A 24,567-nucleotide genomic window follows, 5' to 3' on the forward strand; every position below is an offset into this window, starting at 1 on the left:
TGGAAATTTTATTTTTATTTTCTAATGGCACTTGAGGTTCCATTACACATTGTGTATGAGAATTACAGGAAAAAATATTGTGTACCTCTGTTGTTCATACTAGATTATTAGGTTCCACTGCAGGCCTTCTTTATTCCATATATATGCCTACTGAAATTTTGTTCTATTTGGTCTTGTTCAGTGTGTATATGATGTGGTAATTTCTGCCTAAAAAAAAAAACTTTGACTTCCTAGAGAACTTTACCATTTATTAACTAAAAAGATTTATTATCTTAACCAACCTAGAATGTCCAATTTTGCCTACTAGATTGGTCAAATGACAATAAAAGATTTAAATGTGTCAATAAAATAAACTAAAATTGCAACTTCTATTTGAAGTAATCATGATAGTTGGATTGAACTTAATGAGAAAGAAAGAGAGTGTGTGTGCGTTCGTGCGTGTGTGCATGCGTGTGTGTGTGTGTGTGTCTGTGAAAGAAAGAGAGAGAATTTTTTAGTCATACTGAAACTAAATGTACAGATTCTAAAAAAGATCATAGAAACATAGTATTTGTCTTAGTTATTGGGGTCAGTGTAAAACTAAGAAGACAATCTAACTGTTGCAACAAGCAACACGTGGAAGGGAAAACATGCCTCATTTTCAGACTTCTCAGGAACATAAATTGTTCTGCAGCTTGTTGATGTTAACTGACAAGTGGCTTCAGGAGTGATAAGGCTGTTCTGTAAGTATGATCAAGGCAACTTTGATATTTTCACTGTTGAAGGTCTTAAAAGGAAAAGTATCTAGTAAATAGGAAAAACTTAGCTTTCATTATCTTGAAATAGAACTTACACTGTGCAGGATGTTGAAAAAGAGGAATGAATATTAACAAAAAGAAAAGAAAAGTCTGCTTGCCTTAAAGAATGAGAATAAAATAGGTACTGAAAGTGAATGAGCAAAGGAGTGAGTAATGATGAACAACTTGGGGCTTGTGGGCCTACGAGGAAGAATGTGTTTCTCAGTTTGTGTGGGTGGGAGGTGGGAAGGTACAGCTCTTTTGGAGACTTCAACCTAAAAGGGCAAATGTAAGTGTGGAAGAGGAAAGTAGTGGCCTGACTACAGCCCACAGATGCTAGGATGAAGGCAAAAATTCTGAGAAAGATGAAAAATGCCCAAAGTCTACCAGGAACTACCACAGCACAGTGGCTATCAACATAGAGACAAAGATTTAGAAGTTTGGTCCTGATGAAGTCTGACTTCTTCTAAATCCTGTGCAACTAAACATGACAGAGGAAAGGATCAAGCCACACTATGACTTCTGATTCATTGCTTTAAGGGATTACTGGTTTCAGGTAGTCTGACTATATACTTCGCTCCATTAATTTTCCTGGAAAACTGCAAAGCAGTTTGTCTTCTCTTCTAAAACACTCCTCTGGCTATGCCTCACTCTCAGATAAATGTCTATCTTCTTGCTACTGTGACTATTGAAGGCATCAGAAAATGGTCTTCATGGACACCGACTGCTATATCTATCCATCCACCAGAACGGACTCTCAGCTAATCCGCATTCTTGCAGGTTCTCTCACAAAGCAGTGACAAATATACAATAGTTGTAGTGAAAAGCAATGCAGAAAAAAGTAGCTAATTTATTAATGAATGACATAAATTTCATGTTTATTTTCTTAGCCTTAGGAAACAACCATGATTCCAATAAAAATATTTATATGAATGGAATTAGTAAGACAAGTGAAAAATTAGAAACAGTGCCTAACCAAAGATAGAGGGGGAGAAAATGAGTAACAACAACAAGAAGAAATTATAGTGTATTATTATCACCAAAATTTTTTTGTGATGCTCAGGATTGAACCCCTTGTCATATCAGTGCTAGAGAAGTGCTATACTACTGAGTTGTGTATAGTCAGCCCCTAGTAGATTGTTAGTCAGTGTTTATCAACAGTTTTCCAAAGGCCAATTATTAGCAAAATGTAAGTAGATGATGTGATATAAAATGCAAAATTTCACTAATAGAGAATAAAATGTTGAATGTATATGTATACATATATATACATATATATTTAAAATCAGGAAAAAAGGATGCTATTAGGAGGCTGACCCATGGAACACTGAAAGGAGTATATAGCAAATCCTTTGAAAATATGCCTAGTTTAGAGAAAGCTGCATTCCCACAAGGCATTCCTCTGGCCCATGATATCCATTCTACCAATAGGCCCTTGTGGAATTTCAATACAGATACATAATAGGCCCACTTAATTCTCCATCTTCTCCACTGTCCTTTTAACCATCACTTCTGGGATGAACACACAGGCTTTCTTCAGGATTCTTGCTCTTGCAGAAACAATCATCTGAGAGGTTGTAATTGTATCGTTTGATACATGGACCCTGGGGCTGTGTTGAGTCTCAGCATTGCCATTTTTAAGCTAAGCTATAAGACTAGGAGTTGGGGGAGTTGCTTCTCTTCTGTATTTCCATCAGTAAAAATGAGGAGTCAATAGATAGCTTCAGAAATTTTCAAAAGGATCAAGTTATAATCAGAAATAATGTAAGTTCTATTATGTCATAGCTATTTGTCAAGATCTATCCATTTAAAATCATTTGCAAGCTTCATTTTGCACTTTGAGAATCATCTATACAATCATATTCATCAACTTCAACTCTGGTCACTTGAATCTTCTTTAGTATTGCCACAAAAAATAAATACTGTCCTGCCACAGGCCTCTTGATAATGCTTTTCCGGAAGTCCTTCCTTGACTTCCACTCTTCCAAAGACTCCTGTCATCTTTTAATCATTTATTTCCACATGGGCCCTATTGCAGTTTGTGCTGTTGACTCCTTTCCTTTCCACTTGATGGCTATAATTCAAATCCTGTGACACAAGATTAATATCTGCCATATAGCTTTTTCTTGTATTCCTAATAGATAACATAAAGCCCCAAATATACAATAAGGACTATATGGATGGGTGGGGAGAGGGAAGGAGGGAGAATGCAGACTATATTTCTAGAACCATCTTCACATTCACAAAGTCTGAGAAAAGGTAGAAATTTGATATTAATATTTATTTTTACATTAGCTCAGGACATTAAGCTGCTTCTTAAAACACAGGCATATTTTGAAAGAGGTAGAGAATTTGGGGAGAGATACCCAGTGAATAAGGAGATTCTGTATTTGAGATTATCCAAGTCAGGGCAGACAACAGTGTTGGAAAGAGGGAGGGAGCTGGGGATGAGGTGGAAGTGTGAGGGGGTTGACTGACCAGGCATTCAAGAGAAATTTTAGACCTACGGTTTACAAAGAGCCCAGATACAAATGCTACATAAGGACTTGTTAAAGTATTTCTATAGAATGTTACTGCTTACTGTTGGAGGGACTTTGTGTGTGTAATGCCTAGATGGGTAGATAAAATCAGCTTTTGTTATTGGATGTCATAAAATAAAAACATTACTATCTTCTTCCTTGGACACAGCTGGTTTTTAAAAAAGAAGTCACTCAAACATGGATACAAGTGTTGTGACTGTCTCTCTCCACAGATGGACTATTTTTGTATCAAAGAAGAGTATATGTGGGAAAATATAGTTTCTTCATTGTTTCTGATTATAAAATTGTGACAGTGTGGCAAGTTTTATGGCTGGTAATGCTCTTTTGGTCTTGCCAGGAGGTGTCACTACAGCTCTCTCAGACTAAAAGCACATCCTGTAGGGACCAATTGGCACCCACCTGCTAATTCTCACAGCATCTGCTCTGCCCAAAGTTTTCTCTGCTAAATTACCTGTAGGAAACAAAAATGGCACAATAAAATTGTTTCCAGAATCCTATTTCTTTTGAAAACAAAATGTCATTAGGTTGTGAATTATCTGAAACTAAAAATATTTTTTTCTGTTTTGGAAATAAGTGCTGTACTTTCTTGAGTAATTATTGAAGGCTGTGAAAAGAAAGAACAAAGAGCAGAGAAAAAAAAAGGAGAGTGGGTGCAGACTCGTGAAAGGAGGGTCTCCTGATTAGTGTTTTCTCTGCTGTCTTGATTGGCAGTTAATGTCTGTGATCTGTCTTTCATCACTATTCTCTAGTTGGATAAGTCTGATTTTCAAAAAACTTGTATTTGGGAGCTATACAAATATACTATCTTCACTATTTGATGAGCATAATTCCAAACTCCTCCATAATATGATGAAATGGTTATTAGTATTGTATTTTCCTAGGTCAGAACAATGGAAATTAGAAAGACAGGCAGTATGCTTTTGTGGTGATTAGGGATTTGACCCATCCAATTTCAATCGCCTGTAAATAATGCCTCCCCCCAACACAGCAGACACTCTTCGAGTCTTAGACTCATTTTCCCACTGTTACCCTGTCTAAATTAGATTTCTGTTCTTAGAGTACTACACAGCACCCAGGGCTCATTCTATATGAACAACACATCACCAAAGTGTGGCTGTGTGTGTGTGTGTGTGTGTGTGTGTGTGTGTGTGTGTGTGTAGTGCTTCATGCAGATTCAGACATTTTGAAGTGACCCGACATTTTTGCTTGTAGAATAGCACGTAAGACCTCTTAAACAAAATGGGGGAACAAGAGAAAAGGTGTTGTTATGGTGGAAGCTTCACCCTAGCGCCTGGCATCCAGATCCCAGAGTTTGGAATATTTGAAGCCCTCTCCCATGCTTCAAACCCTGTCACATCTCAGAAGGCCTGCTAAATTATGAACCCTTCCCCCACAGATGCTGAAGACCGCTCCCATGGAGTATTCAAATCTGTCCTCAATGACACCCACTGAGGTGGGGAGTTGGAAAGTTATCTGGGAGCACTATATCCATTAAACGTGGGCTTTTAAATTTAGTTTGATCTGGTCTGATTTGGACTGTTGCGTTGGTGGAGAGGTTTATCAGGGTGCAGAAACATTTAAGGTGGTGCCTAAAGATGAGCTTCCACAACTCTAAGTCTGTGATGAAGGCAAAAAAGAAGGCAAGGGCACTGGAGCACCTGGCTCCACCCACTGCCATTGCTTCCTTCCACATGGTCAACAAATCAGTGGACCATGGAGCAGAAAGGCTCAGCGTTTTTGTTCAGGGACAAGAATAGTATGAGGGGAACCGGTTTAGCACAACCCACAACCTCATGGCTGGCTGTTGGAAACTGCCATCTGTGTCTGTGGCGCTGTGTTTCCTGCTGTCCTGCAGGTGGCAGTCTGGCCCCACTGTCATTTATGCTCTGTATTCGGTCTTCCCTAACTTTGGTAGGCAGTCCTGAAGTAGGCTGCTAGACTCAGTACTGATTCTCAGCGCATTTAATGCCCTGAGGATGATGAATTGGGCTTCAGCTCACTGCACCCTAAGGTGATTGAGCCTGCAGTATTTCAATCTGCAGAGACTTTCTGGGTTCCATCTGATAGAAGAGGACTGCAAGATTTTGAATAATCTGTCCGTTTATAGCTGTCCTGGCAGACTATGCATGCCCAGAAAACATCTATGGCAGAGCACTGTTAAAGGGGACATATATACTCTCTCCTAAATTATGGGGAAGTTAAACAAGCTTAATATTCATTTAGTTATTTGATGTGCTGTCTATTTCATGGCTTTGTTCATCTTTGGTTCTGAAATAATATTTCTTTCCACCTGACTTACAGTAAATCCTCTAGAAGGTAGCTTATGTTAATTGACTGAGAATTTTGAAAGAATGCAAGCAGAGTACGTGGGATGTCTTAATTTAAATGAAGCTGTAAGCCTTTTCATATTGTAAAGCGGAGGTATTTAAAAGTAAGATGATTAGAAACTGCTGAAGTTGCACACAATTCAGGAGAATTTGAAACATGTTAGAATGAGCGGCTGGCACAAGGCTGTACTGTCCGTTTATTCAAAATATACATGCAATATCAATTATAGAAGAAAACCAACAAAAGATCTTAGGCTTGTCGGGTTGCATTTCTGTGACTGCTTCTTTTCATGAGAATTTTTAGTAACTGGGAAAAGTGCCAGATTCTAAACCCTGGAAGACGACACATGAATAGGATCTCAGCACCATTGGGGAAAAATCACTTACCAGTTTAGAAAGCTTTTCTATGTCAGTGTGGTCAAATCCGTGCTTTGATTTGCAGGGGTTTGGAGGTCCATGTCACCTGCAGTTGGCTTTGGGCCGTGTTTGTAGCATCTTCAGTGGGTTCTTCTAGAGAACTTAAGAACACTTGTTCCCTGCACATGTGAGGCAGCCTGTCAGGGTATGAGCTTGTGTTCTATACAGAACCTTAAATTCTAAATGCATAAAGGACCCAGCATTACCGGCTCCCCCATGCTAAAGTTGGATGTATTAGCAGTGGATCTGTACTCTGAGAGCCAAGGACACAGAGAACCACTAGCGTGGCAGGGAGAAGCCTCTCCAATTCTCCTTTCAGACCAGGTTGCAGCTGTTGTGTGGACTGCCACTCTGTCTTGCTTCCTTTTGAATCTTTATTTCGAAGATTGGAATTTCAGTCTTGTCCTTTTGTAAAGTCTTGGGGTAGGAAGTGATTGTGGGAGGAGGAAAGCAGTAGACTGAAACAAGTCCAAGATGCTTTAGTTACAGCCTGAGATTTAAGGACTCTAGCATCATCAGCAAGGGAAAGCCAACCCCAACAGGCCTAAAGCCTCCTTTGATGACCCACAGCTTCCTAGAAGGACTTTGCCAGCCAACTAGTTCCTGTTCATTTATTTATTTATTTATTTATTTATTTATTTATTTGGCTGCAACAGCCAATTTATCAGAAAACATTTGTTCTGCTGATGGAGAGATTTGCATCTCCATACTTGAGATGCTGTTTACTATGTAAATACAAGTGTTACTGCAAGTGTTAGTAATTATATATCTTATTGCATGGTTTTTTAAAAAATAGATTACAACTCATTGTTATTCATATTAACAATCATTGCATGAAGGAATTATTTTTGGACATATTTGAATGTTTTCTGCAGATCCAAGAGACTTGTTGTCATTAGAACGATGAAGTTGGTTACGGAGTGCCATTGAACTTTAGAACCATGTCCTTTAACTCTTCTCTTTATCATCACCATGATCTTTAAAGTCAGATATTATTGGGGAAAATATAATATAAAATTATAAATTCATTAAACCTGAGTAGAAAATGAAGAAACAAGACTGAGCATAGACTGAAGGGTGGAAATGCGTTCCAGTAGGCAAAGTGAGCAAGAAGAGATAGAGAGCATGGAACCACCCACGCCCACCCTGGGTCCATAAGACACTGTGGCAGAGAAAAGCAAGCTGGGTGTCAGGGAGCAGGAGGTTTCCCTGTACTTGAGCCCAAGATTAGAAACCTGAGTAGATAGAGAGTGGGAAGGAGTATTAAGAACCATACTTTCTGGATTATCTGCAAGGAAACTGAAGAGTTTTAGGCAAAACTGCACTGTGATGTAAGTAAGAGGGAAAGGGCAGCCATAGCCGTTTCACCCTTAAAGGAGGGATCCAGAAGTCATGTGTTAGTTTTGGAGTTCCCAAGATCAGAATTAAGCAGCTGTCTCCTACAGGAGGGAACTTTAAGGATTCAGAAAAGTAGCTGTGGCTATTGATACCAGTGAAGGATACCAGCAAGCACTTTCAACACTCTTGATGAGACATCTGCCCTACAGTAGTTTCCCCCAGGACTTATGTCTAGCAGGCTGGCAATGGCATGTCTAGACCTTTTTGTTTGGCTCAGGCTACCATGCATTCTGCTTGATTCATGGTGCACCATGCCCATTGCTAAATATTTTGAATTTTACTTCAATTTATTCATTGGGTGGAAACAAGTTTGTCCTTTTCTTCTGCAAGGAAACTGGGAGAAGTCTAAGTTCAGCAGCATACATTGGGGCTACCTTCCATCCAATGCCAAAAGCCAGGATTTACCTTGGAGAAGACAGGAAGAGATGTGAGACTGTGCATGCACCATTAAAAGATTTTCTCCAGGACATGACTCTATAAACAGGCTTGCTAAGGGCCTAACTTCCAATACAGACAACATTTACCTGAAGGAGACTGTTTAAACTAGAAAAATGAAGCTAACATGTCTAAGTAAGGCAAGAGGCGAACTCTTTACACATGCTGCACATGCAAAATGTCATGTTGTCTGTAGATATTGCAAACATTCCTGTTTATCCATTTAAAATTATTAAAAATAATAAGGTGTAGATTCTATCCTGTCCGTGATCTTATTTTCCCTAACGTTCAAACAGTTGCTGGGGACAGTAACATTTGCCTCCCTGCTTTGCCAACTCTTCCTTAAAGGGGCTTCTGTCACTGATGATGTTCAAGCAGTTGAACCGATTCATACTGACAATGGGCTGTGATGCTTCTGTCGAGTTTTGCTTCTATGGTAATGGTAAGAGTGAAACAAACTAATAAATCGTTAAGCTGGGAATTCAAACACAGATTTTTCTGTAGTCAGGGTCCCAAATTTTAATCCCAGTCCATTGGCACAGGTAGGTCCTGTTGGTGACGAATGATATACACCGTTTGGGACAGCAGGGAGGGCAACTGTGTGGGTCTGCTTTGGTTCTTCTGTATAGAACCTAAAAGAAGAAATTTCAATGAGTGTTTGGGAAGGGATTTTCTCCAAGAGCATCGCTCTTGGACTGGAACATAGAAGACAGACACACACAGCACCTCTGCAGTGTTTTGCTGCTGGTCTGTCCAGGAGCAGGAGCCTCCACTGGAGATAATCCTCTTACATGATCTCTGGAAGTGACCATCTGTGGATCCAGTTGTTTGCTTGCATTTGGTTTCATGTTCCTTATTTGAAATTCTTCCACAAACTGTTTGACTTGGCAAATCTGTTAGGATAAGTAAATGTATCTACTGGCTAATGAAAAGGCCTTAAAGGATGGAGAAGACCATTATAGAAACAGATGGTATCAGTTGCTGTCATTACCAACCATGGACAGCAAGGTGCTCACTAGACAGTCTTGGGAAGAATGGGCTTGTGTAGGGAAGAAAAACTGGAAGCAACTAACAACCATGATTAGGAAGTATGTGTGTGGTGGGTGAAGGATGTGTGTGTGTGTGTGTGTGTGTGTGTGATGTGATGTAATGAAAGGTGTGTGAGTGTGTTTTTGACTCTTCCCTCAAATACATGTTGAAACTCTAATCCATTATTTGAAATGTGGTGATATTTGAAAACAGGGCCTGATTTCAGGAAGCAATCCACTTAAAGAGAAACTTAACTGCTATCTAAAAGGAGATATTTGGGAAAAACAGACAGAGAGATTCATCAGACATAAACACATACAGAGGAAAGAACATGCCCATAGACAAGAGCGAGAACACAGCTATGGCAAACCAAGGGGAAAAGCCTCAGGGTGAATGGGACACTGGCACTTTGCTCTTGGATGTCTGCTCCCAGAACTCAGCAGAGTGGAACTTCAGCTGCTCATGTTTTCCTCATGGCAGCCCTGGTACAATAAGGCAGAACAGAGAAACTCTATTTCAAATTAGCCAAACATGCACTTATGAGTAAGTGCACTGTAGGAACTGTGCGGTTTGGAAGTGTGGGATTGTATTTCTGAAGCCATGGATACTTCAACTACTGCAGAACCCTCAGTGTCGACCACAGTATCAGAGATGGAACATGTTCTCCATAAGTATCAGTTGACTAAGTATCAATATTTGCCATGTTAAAAATTAAAAATGAATATGAAAATATTGTCACCATGTGTAAACCTATAAAAATGTTATAAATAAATTTACTTCCCTTTTTTCACCCATTATCAACTCTACCTGAGAAAATAGTCCACTGAACTAAGGTTGGTCCTCGCATGTCTTCTTAGAATCATTGTATAAGGCTTATACAGGTCATATTTGTATAGAGAGTAATAGTATAAGCTGGAATAACTAATATTAAAAGTAGTTCACACTGAATTCACACTGCATGCCCTGAATGAGGATAGCTAGTCATATGATCTGGTTAGTTCTATTGTGAAGTTACTAGCATCAGTAGCATTTGACAGATGGAGGTACAGGCTTTGAGAGGTTAGTGATATTCTCCACTTTCACCTGCATGGTAAGGAACTATGGTTACCCTCAGGGTCCATGGTCTTCATCACTTCACTGTGCTGAATCTCTGAAAGATAATGAAGCATTCGGTACTCAGTTAAGATCCCTAAGGAAAGAAGACAAAAAATGTTACATGTCTTTAAATTGATGGGCGACATGGGAAAGTGAGTCAGAGTGCTGAATTCTGCTCTGGATCCCCATCATTCCATGTATCCGTATTTGCTGGAGTAATTTTATTGCTTCATTTGGAATGACAGTTACATTTGTAAAACGCTTGTTGAGACTATGAGGAGCCAAGAAAAAAGTGTCACCAAACCATTGCACACATTTAAGTGGTTCTTACATAAGGAGGGCTTGTAATCCTTTCTGTGCCTGGGATAATGGGTCTTATAAAACTCAGATATCTATAGAAGCAATATGTTTACTAAAATCATAAAATATACCTGGATTAATTCAAAGTACTATTCTAAATTTACAACGTCATGTTTCAGCCATTGTTAGGTTTTTAGTCTAAAGACTGAAGAACATGAATTATCCTGTATTCCAGCCAGCTTCCATTTCTGGAGTGAAGTCACCTGACATTTTGGCCAGCTCCACACACCTCTGTCCATGCCATCTCACTCACGCTGACATTTTAAGACTGAGTTTAAGATGCACAGCAGATTTCAATACTTTGTGAACATCATGGGGACACATTATACACTACACATAAGTAAAAAGAGAAAATCATTTTCTCCTGTTAACCTCAAAATTCCCTACATAATATACATCATTATGAAAAAGTGACCAACACATTAAGATGACTTCACAATTCTTTCTTCTCTAGAGCTGTATGGTTTCCTGAATGTGCTTGAAGAGAGATCTGGGAAGAGGAATCTGTGGCTGAGACATGTGAGCTGTACTCAAAGTGGGCTATGCCTTTGCAGGGCTAAGGGTAGCCATGCTTGCCTTGCCTTATTTGTCTACTTAGTATAATACTTGAGTGGTTTACATTTTGGAATATTCAGTCTTTTTAATTTACTTCCAAATAATTTGTCTCTACATTATGCTGCTTTGTCTGTGGAGAACAATACTTACACAAGTGATTTATGAAGTAAAATGAATGAACATTGCACTCTACAAAGAGGCTTTCCAAATATAAACCACTAAGGATGAATGGCATGAATTACTGAACTCTCTACCATATGTCAGAGTAGGATTGTTAGACCAAACTCATTTGCAAATGTCATAGACTTTTAATTTGTCTAAGAAATAGAGTAATAATGCTTTTAAGACAATAAAAAGTAGGGCCATAGTAAATATAAAAGACAAATTAATGATCTGTCTGTTGACCCCAGGTCTTGTGTTTTCTATCAAATTATCTTCTAAGAGTCACTTCAAAAGGATTGCATTAATGATGCAGACATTAGTCAATATTAACAGAAGTTTGGCAATATCAACTACTGAAGTTGGTGATTTAGAGAGGAGGTGAACTTCCTTCATCATTTTACTTCCAGTGGAAAAAAATGGAGCCAAAGAATTTACAAAATCTAAGTGTCTATGGTATAGTCTGTATCCATTAGGGTGCAAAATATGTTTCAGTGATATTTTGCACAAGCAAGATTCTCCATTTCATTTGAGTGCAAGTACAAAGTGAGCAATGCTTATGCAATTAAGTTCCTAAGTGATTTTTAAAGTGCCGTTTTTCATAAAATATCTAGACCCCATATCTTTAATGTCACTTCTGTATTTGCCCATTTACTGTTCAAAGTAAAATACTTTGTACATTTTAAGAGTTATTGGATACATCTAATTGTTTATGGACACTATAAGGATCCACAAATTTCTACTCTATTAATTTAACAACTGAAGTTGATGCAAATTAGTGTTCTATGTCAGTAATTTTGCAGAAAATCTGTCTTAAAAAGAAAACATTCATGGAATAGATGAGACATAAAATATTTAGAACTAGAGATTCTAGCTGGAGCTGTGAGCTGTTCACAGCAAATGTGCCCTTGCATGGGGGTGGCATTTAAGAGATCCCAGGAAGCACTGAGTGACTTGTCATAAAAGTAAGTTTTCATGTTTATATCTTTTGCGGTTATTTGTGAGGAATCTTTGCTTTAGATCTTAATACTAATACTTAATAACTCTGATTAATCTACTAGTGACAGTCTTGAGATATCACTGAGCAGTACTGCCAACCTCAGTGCAAAATGACATAATTCTCTGGCTCTTGTCTTACCAAAACACTAACATTTTCTCTCACTAGGGGCCATTTTGGCTTATGCAACAGACCATTGATTAGCCACAGTAAAAATGTATGACCAGAGGTTATTATGCACAACAAAATTGAGTGTTTATAATTTAACAGCAACTCCGCTGTTGACTGTTTAACATCGATAATTCTGAATGACCTAGTCAGTGCTGGTATGCATTGAGTCAACAGTTTGAAAATGTGTGTGTGTGTGTGTGTTTGTGTGTGTGAGAGAAAGAGAGACAGAGAGAGAGAGAGAGAGTGTGTGTGTGTGTGTGTGTGAGACAGAGACAGAGAGAGAGAGAGAGAGAGAGAGAGAGAGAGAGAGAGAGAGAGAGAGAGAGAGAGAGAGAGTGTGTGTGTGTGTGTGTGTGTTTTGTCAGAGGAAAGTCTGCCTAATATTCCTGCCTGGATACTTTCCCTGAAAGACATCTTATGTAATTAACAGTGGCACTATAGAGCATAGTGTAAACATGGGTCCCTTTTCCAGAGTTGGAAACAAAGTTTAATACAATATAAAACCAAGAGGTATTCAAAGGACACTCAGAGGTAATTCCAAACTATAACCTACCAGGTTAGAGACCTTGTTCACATTATTTAAATTCTCTGAAAAAAATAAGATTAAAAATGAGTCATGGAAGAGTGAAGTTAAATGACACATAAGTCATCTACTATAGAGTTTGCTGTCATTAAAAACTTTCGAATGAGCACCCATGGGCACACACATCTCTATACAAATGTACCTACATGTACTCACATAAATATGCACAAAATATCATATATAATATGATGCATCATATAAATTAATATTGTACAAAGTAAATCCAATATTTATCTTGTATAACAGGGCTATGATAAATTTAAAATTAACATCAGGAAATTGTTTTCTATAAAGCATTTATTTGTTTTCTATTTCTTTTGATCCACTTCTAAAATTCCACTTTAATATCATAAATGGATAAGATAAACACAAAATAAATACAATTGCATCTTTTTGCTAGTCTAATGTTTCACAGGGCTTGAGAATAACAGTTTCAGTATTCCCTGGAATACTGAAAAGTTTAGAATATATGGATTATAGGAATAAACATAGTGTCCTCAAATCATGCACCTTGAACATTTAAAATAATCCATGAAACATTTTCATCTATTAATGTAACTTTTCTTAAAACAAAAGAGAAAAATTTTGGGTCTGATCATCCTGTAGATTGATCCAGGAGACAATTCTAGATCATAGCTACTGACCTGCTGTTAGCAAGAGGCCCTTTGCCCTCGTGGGGAGCTTCATGGCACAGCTCCTCTTTATGTCCTTGGTCTTGTTGTCTAGGAAATTAGCTGGGCCTGTCTTCTACTCCTCACTGCTATGCACACAATTTTACCAGAACTAAAATTCAGTGCAGTGGTTCAAGGTTCTTTTGATAAGAACAGCAAAGTGTAGCTCATTCACTTTCCTGCATAGTTCGTTCTCTTTCCTGCTGTGGAGACTGTACCACAAAATGGCAAGGGACTCTAGGCTAGGGGGATGGACCTGTTCTGGAAGGGAGGTGGGTAAATAGATTGAATAGAGTATGGTGTCAGTTAATGGAAGAGCTAGGGATAAAATCAACAGGCTCTAAGTTCAGAAGACATCCATACAGCCATCCTTCCAAATGCTTTCCCTATCACCCTGAAATGAGCTGTCTGCTTCCTTCAGTTGTATGTACAGTGAGTGCTGCATCTGTAAAAGGTTTCCATGTCTAAGAATACAGGACTCCAATCCTAAAAAGAAGTTGCTGGCTTGTGTACATTACATACACGCTTGTGGGCTTGTGGATAGTCTTGTCTCCATGTTCTCCTTGGTTCATTTCTTAAAATCACAGGTTCTATTTCCTCAGCTTTAGAATACAGCCATCCCACCCATTAGCATCTTTTTTTTTGGTGTTCTGAGACAGGGTTTCTCTTTGTAACAGTTTTTAACAGCCTTGGCTGTCCTGCAACTCACTCTGCCTGGCCTGTAGTCCGGGCTGGCCTCGAGATCCACCTGCTGCATGAGCCACTACTGCTCAGTTCCACCCATTAGTATCTTAAGACAATTCCCTGGTTCCACCCCTGAAATGAATGGACACTCAAGTCCTTCAGAGGAAACATTGGAGTGTTTGCAAATAATATAAACACACCCTCCAATATACCACAAATCCTCATTGTATTGTGTAGAGAACTTAGCACAAATGTTGTGCAAATAACCATTGTGGTAGACTGTTTATTGGATGGTGACAAAAACTGAAAAGTCTGTACATATTTCATGCAGAAACAACTAAAAATGTCTTCATTTGAGAGTAGTTGAGTCTCCATTTACAGAAGGCTTCTTGCAAGAATGTGTTCACACAAATATTAACATTCCCACCTGCTCAACAGCGTTTCTGCACTCCACTTCTCTCCCCTCCAGGCAGAAACCCTTGTCACTGACAGCTGTTCCTACCAAGGTAGCTTCCATATACCAACAATAGCAAGTTGATGGTCCTACTCAGCTTCAGAAACAAACAGCAAAAAGCATCTCTAAATATACTTCAAAAAGCAAATCAATAAAAGATTTAAAAGAAGGCTTCAGGAGGAAAACCTATCTACTACCCCTCTTAAATAGGATTCTAGGAGATGACTTTAAAATATGGATTTTGACACTATTTGCTCAATAGCCTGTCGTGGGCCAATTAGGCTGAGGAAAGTGGGCCCTATGGAGCCCACTTGAGGGCCCTATGGAGCTGTCCTGAAAGAATTTTAAGAACACCCCTTGGTGCTTTGATGTAATGAATGTATAGAAATGAACACGGAGGATGGCACTCGACCTCTTCCTCGATGTGTAGTTTTTCCAGCCAGGCATCAGTGTTCACTTGTTTTATCTGTTAGTTTCTGACTCTCCTTCCTGTGTGTCCATGTAAGGAACAAGGTCTCCCCACGTCCCCCACTTACAGTGGGGTGGTAACATGGTGGCCCTGTTATCATCAACACAGTAGACAATTGTTAGAAAACTTGTTGTCTTAAAAATTACTAATTTGTAGAAGAGAATAAATATAACAGAGAACCTGCTGTGCTTTAGGAACTAATCTACATGTTGTGGAAAGTCCACATCAGAGTTGTAGTACTTGGTGATTGCCCTCGGGGACTTTACTGTGTGAGAAGGGATGCAGAGCCTTGTTGGTAAAACATCTACCTCCCTTATGCCTTCTTCCTTCCATGATTCCTGTGTTCCAAAGCAGTTTCTGTAATGAACAAGGTGTCCCTAAAATAGAGAAGAGCCCTAACTAATGGCTCCCAAGCATGGATCCTCAAAGCAGCACCCCATAAGAATCTCTGTGGATTTTTGTTTGTTTTGATCTCCCGAGTGCTGGGATTGAAGATGTGATACCTTATGGAAAAGTAAGAATTGATACCAGGGCCTGGCATAGTAGGCAAACACGCTATTGGCTCATCTGTGTGTCCAGCTACCCACTGTGCCATGCTTTTTGAAACTAAACTTACTATTAGATCAGAGTATCTTGTCGACAGGACTAGGTTATCTACTTTAAGTATACACTTTAAGTAGCTCTGATTCTTCATTAGGGCTGGTAATCAACAATGAAAGATCAATAGCAGACATGAAAGAGTGGTTTTGAAAATAGATATCTGAAGAGCCACCACAGACACCCATGGAGGCATCTCGCTGTAATTACACACATTTTCTTCATGTAGTTGAATAGGAAAATAACTTGTCTTAAGACACATTCATTGAAAACAATGCCTTAAAAGCATGGGTGTGTCTGGTACTACATACACCATCACAAACTCTCAGAACCTATGAAACTTCCATGAACTCTGTATTTAAGAGTGTGAGAAAAACTTAGAAAATCAGACCATTTTCTGGTCCTTGTAGCCTGGCCAGGTCTTCTGTGCTATGCCCCATGAATGTTTGCATGCAAGACAAATCCTAACTGTCTGATGCCCGTTTATCAAAGCTTGTCAATCCTGACTTGGTCGGTATGTATGAAGAGGAAAAGATTGAAATTCATGCTCAGGCCTGTTTCACTGGGCCAAGAGAGCAATTGCCAAGGGCCTATCAGGCCATTAAAATTGAATGACTGGCAGTTCTTACGCCAGCATGGCTGTCAGGCTTTTACCCTAAGTGAAAGAATGGTACTACAGACTCTCTCTCTTTAGGGAAGGATAAAGAGCCCTGGATCTCTTGTGATAGATGTCCTATTGCTAGGCTTTGTGCCCCATGGTATATCCCTAGGTTTAAACTTCAATTTTTAAAACATATTTAAATATTATACTGTGTTATTCTTTTCAAGTGAAAGGATGTTTCAGTGGCTGCTACAGCGTTCAGACTATAGTGGAACTCTGAGTGAGGCTCAAAGATAATCCATCCAAGCCAGGTTTCATGGGTTCTGCACATTTCTATTTTGAGTTGGAATCCAGAGGAATACTTAAGAGGAGTTGGAGTCTCTTGAACTCATAATAAGTAAGTGGAAGTTATTGTGGACTCTGCTACTCTGAAGAGACAAGCTCTGAATTTTTGGGGGGACAAGGGTAGACAAGCATGCCTACTTGGTATTTGTTTGACTGTGTTGTTAAGTCCGTAAACCAGCCTTGACCTATTTTTTTCCTCAAAGGCATCTATTTAAAAGTTCAGCCATTTAACACGGGGAATTTGGCAAAGAAAGTAATAGCCTAGTTAAGACTTTCATCAATTAAGTAAAAAGATTTATAAAATAACCTATTCTGGCTTACTAGCACAGGCTATTAGAAACAAAAATACAATGTCAATGACTGATAATATTTTGTAAAAAATAATGTATGTATAAATCAGAAATTTTAAATTATAAAATAAACATGAAAGAAATAATATATTACTTGTCTCTACCCTCTTAAGAGGTTAACAGGTATTAATTGCTTTTTGTGTATGTGTGAGTTGTCTGATAATGGAGATATTAGTTGATGTAAATTTAATTCATTTCTATTTCTTGTGTAGTGTTAGCTTTCAGTCTGGTACAAATGACTGAGTGCCTGTTTAACATATCAAAGCAGTCACTGGCCACCAGGTTCTCCCGGATTCTCTCAGTTCCTACCTGTTCCAGAGTCCTCACACCCCTACCCTGAACTCTCCAGCCTGGGGGGCTGGGCTGCTCTTCTCTATATAATCCAACCATTTTGGTTACACATCCTTTTTGTATCTTTGCCTTCCTGGCTGCTAGACTTTGTTCACCTCTCTTCCCTCTATATCCCCCCTCTCCCCACATAGCCCAGCTCAGTCTGGTTATGTCCACTTGGAACTCTCCCAGATGTCTCTGCCTCTGCCTATGCTCTCCCATGTATCTATAATAAACTTACTCCTCTACCATACCTAGGAGCAGTCATGTCCTCACCTTTTAATTTTTTTCATTCATGTATATATTTGAAAATTATTCAAATAAAAACAATTTGCTTTAAAAACTTTAACCTGCATATGAGTATGCATCTGGCTATTTCAGATAACTCTATATTTTGTATCTGTGTCCTTGTGCATACTTATGTACTTACCTATTCACCTTAATGACTACATAGTATCTGCTATAAAATCTAGCATATAAATTATTCAAGCAGTGAAAACAATTTCTAAAGCTACCCCAAGCACAAAATAAAAGTACATTTCGCAACCATGCTTTAATCCATTAATGAAACAAAGTATAATTTTCCAAGTATATTCCTTTAAACTAAAATGCACATGTGCAGGTATACATTTCTTTTGGATACCAGACTCTATCTGGTAAACTTATGACTGTGGGTCTTTTACTGTAAATAGCAACAAACTGTCTGAAGGACAGAATTGGCAATCACTTCAAAGCCACAGCTATACAAGATTTGGAGTAGAGTTTTTACTTTCTATTGTGACTTAGAATTAGAATTGAAAACATTTGGCTAAATTTATGTGTAACTGGAGTTTGATATTGTAATCTGATTCTCAAGGAGGTAAGACTAGGAAAGCAAAAAGGGAACCAGTTACTGAGTGGGTGTTCTATGCCAAGGACTGAGTTAGATGTTGGCACATTCAGTCTTGCTAAAGGGTTTTTGTTATTGATTATTTAATAATTAACTCCCTGAAGTTATTTCCAGGCACCATGAGATAGATGTTGCAGACAGCCAAGGTTTTCATTATTTCCTTGAAGATACACTCATCTGAAGCAATGCTATGCCTATATTAAAGACTGAAGAGAAATGCAATCACGTTAGGGAGAGAGAGAGATGTGTTGGTGTCTTTTAAACCATGAATTTTTTAAATGTATCTGGAAATTGTTATTCACACCAAACAAAAACCTAGCAAAGTTTAATATTGGCCTTGGCAATGATTGCAAATACCAGACACAAAGCTGGGAAGTGTCGTCAGGGCCATTATGAAATAGGCACACAGATCTGGATATGGCCCTGAAGCAATGGCATGCATTTCTTTACTGGTACTGGCTGCTATCTGCTGGACATCACTCCACTGAGTGCACCTGTGAGAGCCTTTGGGAAATTTCACTTAGGAAGATAAGAAAGAGGTTAACCATTGAAACCTCTCTGCTTTCCACTCTACTACTTTTTCTCTGACAGTGACAGTCTCACCTGAAATTCAAAGGGTGACTGATCTAAGCAAGGGTCTTTAAGAACAGGAAGGATTTCATACATGATAGTGACTGCTATGATGATCACTGATAATGCAATTTTAGTGTTGACCATTCAAGCATTCCTAGCGTTTCTTAATAAGAAAAGTATCAATCTTTTTCTTTAATTCTGTCTGCCTGTAATCCTATGCCATCTCTAAAAGCAACACTTTTCACATGTCTGCTGCCAGATGCATAAAACAACATGTCTTTTATACATGCCTTTTGACACTCCTTTTTACATACTTGATGATATGACATGACATTTTTTAATCTCAATGTGTTTCTTATGACTGTATACATTCAAAAAGATGCAGGTGCCAAGGGATGATGCAGCATGGCAAGAAATTCCATGAAGACACAGAGTCACATCTTTTTCGTAGCCCTGCTGGTGGGGGCTTAGCCATCCCTGTGCACATATAGAGAAAGCATGTTACAAGCTCGCTGGCTGACACCATATATTCAGAGAGCACAACTTCTCTCCAGCACCATGCCTCCCCCTTAATGCTTCCCTTCCCTCCTATTGGCTTCCTAGCTTAAAACCTGCTTGAGTTCTAGAAATGTAGCATCCAATAGGACCCTGAAGTGGGGAAAATGTTCTTCACTTAGGATATGGCAACTTAAATAATTAAAATTTCATTTTCTCAGTTGCAGTAGGCATATTTCAAGTACTAAAGAGACCATGGCACCTGACACACACACAGAATAGTACAAAGGTGTGGCATAGAATTTCCTTCATGTTGTGAAAGTCTGTTTAATGTTAACTCAGATATGAATGCTGAAGTGGCTGAGGACTCCCACAGAAAACAGCACGGTATTAGCGTCACACATTCTTCAATAGTCTGGCAGACCCTAATTGGCACACAGACCCAGGGGTTCCCAGGGGAAGTTATATGGTTTTGAGAACTCCAGTGTTGATAGTATGGTTTGGGTGCTTTCACCCACAACATCTAGGTTTAAATCAGCTCACCTCTGACATTCCTATACTGTTAGTTGTCTCCATCATTTTTTCTTAATTTGAAAATTCATATATCCTATTAGACTTGGCTAGCATCATTTATTTTTATGCCTGGCTGTAAAATCAATAAAGGACTTCTTGTGGAATGCCTAGCATTGTTCAGTGAATGACAAGGTTTGGGGACAGTTTATAAGAAAATGACGGGATGTGGCAGAAGGTCTTTGCCACAGAGACATGCACAGTGATGTTCTGTGATCATCTCTGAGGTGCTTGGCAGGTGATTTGTTGCTATTGACGAACTGTCAGCAATTTCAAGCAATGGTTCTTTGATTTTAAGAAATTAAAACAGCCTCTGTTCCTGGGATAATAGTATGTCTTTCCATTGTATTCTGGCTTGGTTTCCTAAGTAAGAAACAGGAGGTGAGGACTTGGTGCCTAGCTTGCTGGTGACTGCTCCTAGACTTGGGCTTGCTTCTGAGATTGGACCCAGTGATAGGTCGCCTGGGTGTGACACCATGGAGAAAAATGTGAAAAGCATCCTGAACAACGTGATGGCAGTCTGTTTTGCTGGTAGCTATTCCTGGAGCCTGGTCACTGTTCCCTACACTGTTTGAAATCATTTTTGGGTGGGGAGGGGGATGGTAGTCATTAACTACTGTATAAATGTAAAAGGCTGGCTGGAGTGAATGTGGACGAGAAGCAGGATTCTGTTATGTCCAGAAGAGGAAAGTGGTACAGTGGGTGGGAGTTAGGGGATTAGGACAAAGTTGAAAGCAGTCTTGGAAGGTCCACAAGCAGAACCTTTCATGGAAAAGAAGAAGAGGTCACCTGGGGGCACACTGAAGGTCAGGGCACTACACAGTATTGCCTGCAGCATGCAGAATGATTGTTTAACTGAACGCCCCAAATGTGATCAGGCTGTTTTGTTAAAGGCACTGTGTTTGGAATACACATAATGAGGAAATTTGGCATCTGTTCTTGTCTGGCTCCCTTACTTATGGTTAGAAAAGAATTGTTACAGAAAGATGACATGATATCAACTCTCACTGGATTCTGTTGTCTGTCAGCTCTGATAAAAGTGGCCACCGTTTACATGAAAGTTCATCCTGAGGAAAGAGACTTCTTATGCTCCAGTTTGTCTATAGACAAACTGCATCAGAAGACATAAACTTTCTAGTTCTCTCAGAACAGTCTTCTAAGTTCATTTTCAAAACTTGCACACAAGTACAAAGACCCCAACACGCCTGACTGCTGGAGCAAAGGGATGTTTGGCTAATGCAGCATCATCTGCCCATTTAGTTTGTTCTTACTCTGCCGACAGTTACATGGGCTTAAAAGCCCATTAGAGAAGTGCATGTTCTGTCTGTGCGCAGTGCAAACACATGAGCTGATGACTGCTCGATAAACAGATTAAGTTTCATTTTAGACAGGAATAGGGTTTCACTTATTTAAAAGCTAATTATAAATCGGAACCATATTCCTTTTGATGGACAATTCAATTGCATTTAAATTCAAATTAACATCTGCTGTTTATATTTTATATTGTGCAATCTACCTGAATTTAGACAGAAGCTATTCAAGATCTATGGCTATAGCATCTTTGTTCTCTGAAGTGTTTTAAAGGAAGAAAGAACATTCTCTGAAGCCTTGTTATTGGAACCAGTGTGTAGTTGTCCTTGAACATTAAAGATGCTCTTTCTAGTCCACATGCATATGAAAGGGGGTTGTTCAAACTAGCACAAACACAGTTTACTACAAAGCGGGGCTGCTGAAAAGGTTTGGAATATTTCAAAAAAATAAATATATTGCCAATGACTAACACACATAAGCTACCCTTATGCCTTTATCAGATATTTTCTTACATAGAATTTAGTAAACATATCTGTAAAAATACATTTGAATTCTCTGTATTAACTATAAATAAATAATTTTCAAGGCAGTCATATTGATGAGAAGGTGGATGCATTTGTCTATAGTTAGTTTCTCAAGATATTTTCAGCTGATTGAAATTAATTAACTGTAGTTTACCTTTGTGTGTTTTTCTTTTTTCCTAAACAAATCTTATTTACCTACAGAAATTATGATTTTTAAGGATTATGAGGAGGTGCTTGTGCATGTCATTAAATGCTTGACAAATACTTGTAAGGAACAATGACTGACAGAAGGATTGAGGGCCATGACAAAGTTGTTAAAGACATATATTCTACTTAGAAAGGTTATGTTTTAAAATTATTGACTTATACACCTTCCATTTTCCCTGAAGCATTCAGGCTAAATTTATAAAAAGACAAGAAACTTTATGACACAATGCATTGTCTGAAATTAGTTCTGATATTTAATTTACAACTGTTACTATTGAATAGTCATTTTTCTTTTAAAAGAATAACACTAAAATGATCATTAGACAATATTTTAGTGTAAATTAACATAAAGTTATTAAAATTACAGTAGATTTACATGAACATATACTAATATACAAACATCTTTGAATTGGTAAGTGTTCCAATTTGATTTCTGTTGCTATAATGAAACACTCTGAACAAAAGCAACATAGGGAAGAAAAGGACTTGGTTAGCTTACACTTCTAGGTCTTAGTCCATCCTTGAAGGAAATCAGTGCAGGGGTTTAAGCAAGAATTCAAAGCAGAAACCATGGATGAATAGTGTTTTCTATCTTAATCTCTGGTTCCCGTTTAGCTACTTTTTTATATAACCCAGGACTATTTGCCTAGGGAAGGTTTTACCCATACTGGGCTGGTCTCCCCTACATCAATTAATAATTAAGATAATTTTCCACAGATATGTGCACAGGCAAGTTTGATCTAGGTAATTTCTTAGTCAAAATTTTCTAATCAGAGGACCCTAAAGTATGTCACATTGACAATTAACGCTAACTGAACAGTAAGCATTGATTTACTAATTAGTTTTTGACAGAATATGGCTTAAAATATACCAGATATAAACGTGTTAATCATTAACTGCTCGTTTCTAAGCCTAGTAAATGTGAGCTGATACAAAGGAACTCAGGAAGGGTACATTGTTCCAAATCCCACCCACCCCCCCATGTAGATGGAAGTTTTTTGTTTTGCCTGGTCATATAGCCCTTTAATCCCAAATAAACACATAGAATCTTACATTAATTATAAACTGTTTGTTCAATGGCTCAGGCTTCTTATTGGCTAGCTCTCTCTTAATTATTAACCCATTACAATTGATCTGTATATCTCTACATAGTCTTGACTTACCAGTGATGCCTGGGACTCTTGCTTCCTTGGCAGCTGCATGGTATCTCTCTGACTCTGCTTACTGCCTTTCTATATCCCTGTTGAGCATTTTGCCTGGCTAAATCCTGCCTGACCATTGGCCAAAACAGCTTTATCCATCAACCAACAAGAGTAGCATATTTGCAGCATACAGAAGGACATCCCCCATCATCTCCTCTTTTCTGTCTACATAAAAGGAAGGTTTTAACTTTAACACAGTAAAATGATATATGACAAAACAGTTATCAATCCAGAAATATAGTTAACCATATTTAGTCCACTAACTTTCAGCAAAATTTTGTGAGTCTAAATTTTTAAATGTAACTTATCTTTTATCATAACTACTAAGAAAAACCATAACTATCTGTCTTCAACTACATCAAAGATCCCAGAAAGATAATATATAAACTCTAGATTTGACAGAGACATCTCACTGCCTGGACAGTCACCCAAAGTTCCTCTGTAACAATGGGATACCCATCTTCAGCCAATAGGCCCAGAATGTCTGGCAGACTTTTTGATGAAGCAGGAACCTTAAAGGATTATCCTGTCTCTTGCCAAGTTCATCAGCCATTTTTCTTTGTAACCTGCTTGTCCAGTTTGGACAGAAAGCTATCAAGCAGTCAAGGCAAGTGCAGTTTCTTGTCCAAATGACTATCCTTGCCATGTTGAAGGCAAACTCCATAATAGGTTTCTCCAATGCCCATCTTCCTCTCTGACATAATTGGTGTTGCCAGGAGCTGCTGTTTCTCATTGTCATGAAAAGCCCTAAGTTAAAAAACCATTTTGAATGCCATATTATGTAGGTCTTTAAAAGGTTTGAAGACTATCCATATCAAATATATCTCTGTATGTCTAGAAAACCTAACTAATGTAAATTTTGACTATTATCAGTGACTATCTATAATTTGTATTTAATTATATATTATATTTCTAAGAGCTGTACAAAAACAATACCTAAACAAGAGTAGGAATATATATATTGTGTCAATCAATAAACCAAAATCAATACCAATGTATTCATTTCTACATCATAAGTTTTGTTAAAAAAAGATTGATTGTAATCATTAACCATTTATAGCCAACCCCATTTAAATGGAAAGAAACATTTACAAGCAATATTTGGAAATGTGGGGTTTAGTTCTCTCCAAACAACTTCCTGCACTGTCAATCCCGCGAGAATTCTGAGAAAACTCGGAACCCTGACCGAATCCTGGCTGTAGTGGTCTGTGAGGCTGCATGATCTCAGCTGCTTTGAATGTTTGATCACCTGGCCCACTGCTTCAGAGGCTATTACTTGATCAAAGCATATTAGTCTGGAAGGAGTCCACAGCTTTTCATCTCCTGTGGAAACAAAAGGAGAACCTCCTTTTCAAGGTAACCTGTCCTTAGAATTAAATTCTGAAGTCAAGGCATTTTCAAAATATTAATCCAGCAGCATTTATAATCAAATGTCTTTTAGCAGCTGTTGTTC

General features: G+C 38.4%; 1 protein-coding gene across 2 annotated transcripts in view; it reads left to right on the top strand.

The window, feature by feature from the left end:
* The window catches only part of Sema6d (semaphorin 6D), a 582,801-nt gene that overhangs the window by 5,964 nt on the left and 552,270 nt on the right, over positions 1–24,567 (top strand). Inside the window, exon 2 of one of the 2 annotated variants that reach the window (XM_040746198.1) lies at positions 10,832–10,896. The exons of the other annotated variant lie outside the window; for it this stretch is intronic. The gene's annotated coding sequence lies outside the window, so the exon portion shown is untranslated. The remainder of the gene's footprint in view (positions 1–10,831; positions 10,897–24,567) is intronic. 2 annotated transcript variants of the gene reach the window in all.

The sequence above is a fragment of the Mesocricetus auratus genome, unplaced genomic scaffold, assembly GCF_017639785.1.
Source record: "Mesocricetus auratus isolate SY011 unplaced genomic scaffold, BCM_Maur_2.0 Super-Scaffold_100004, whole genome shotgun sequence".
Classification (NCBI taxonomy): Eukaryota; Metazoa; Chordata; class Mammalia; order Rodentia; family Cricetidae; genus Mesocricetus; species Mesocricetus auratus.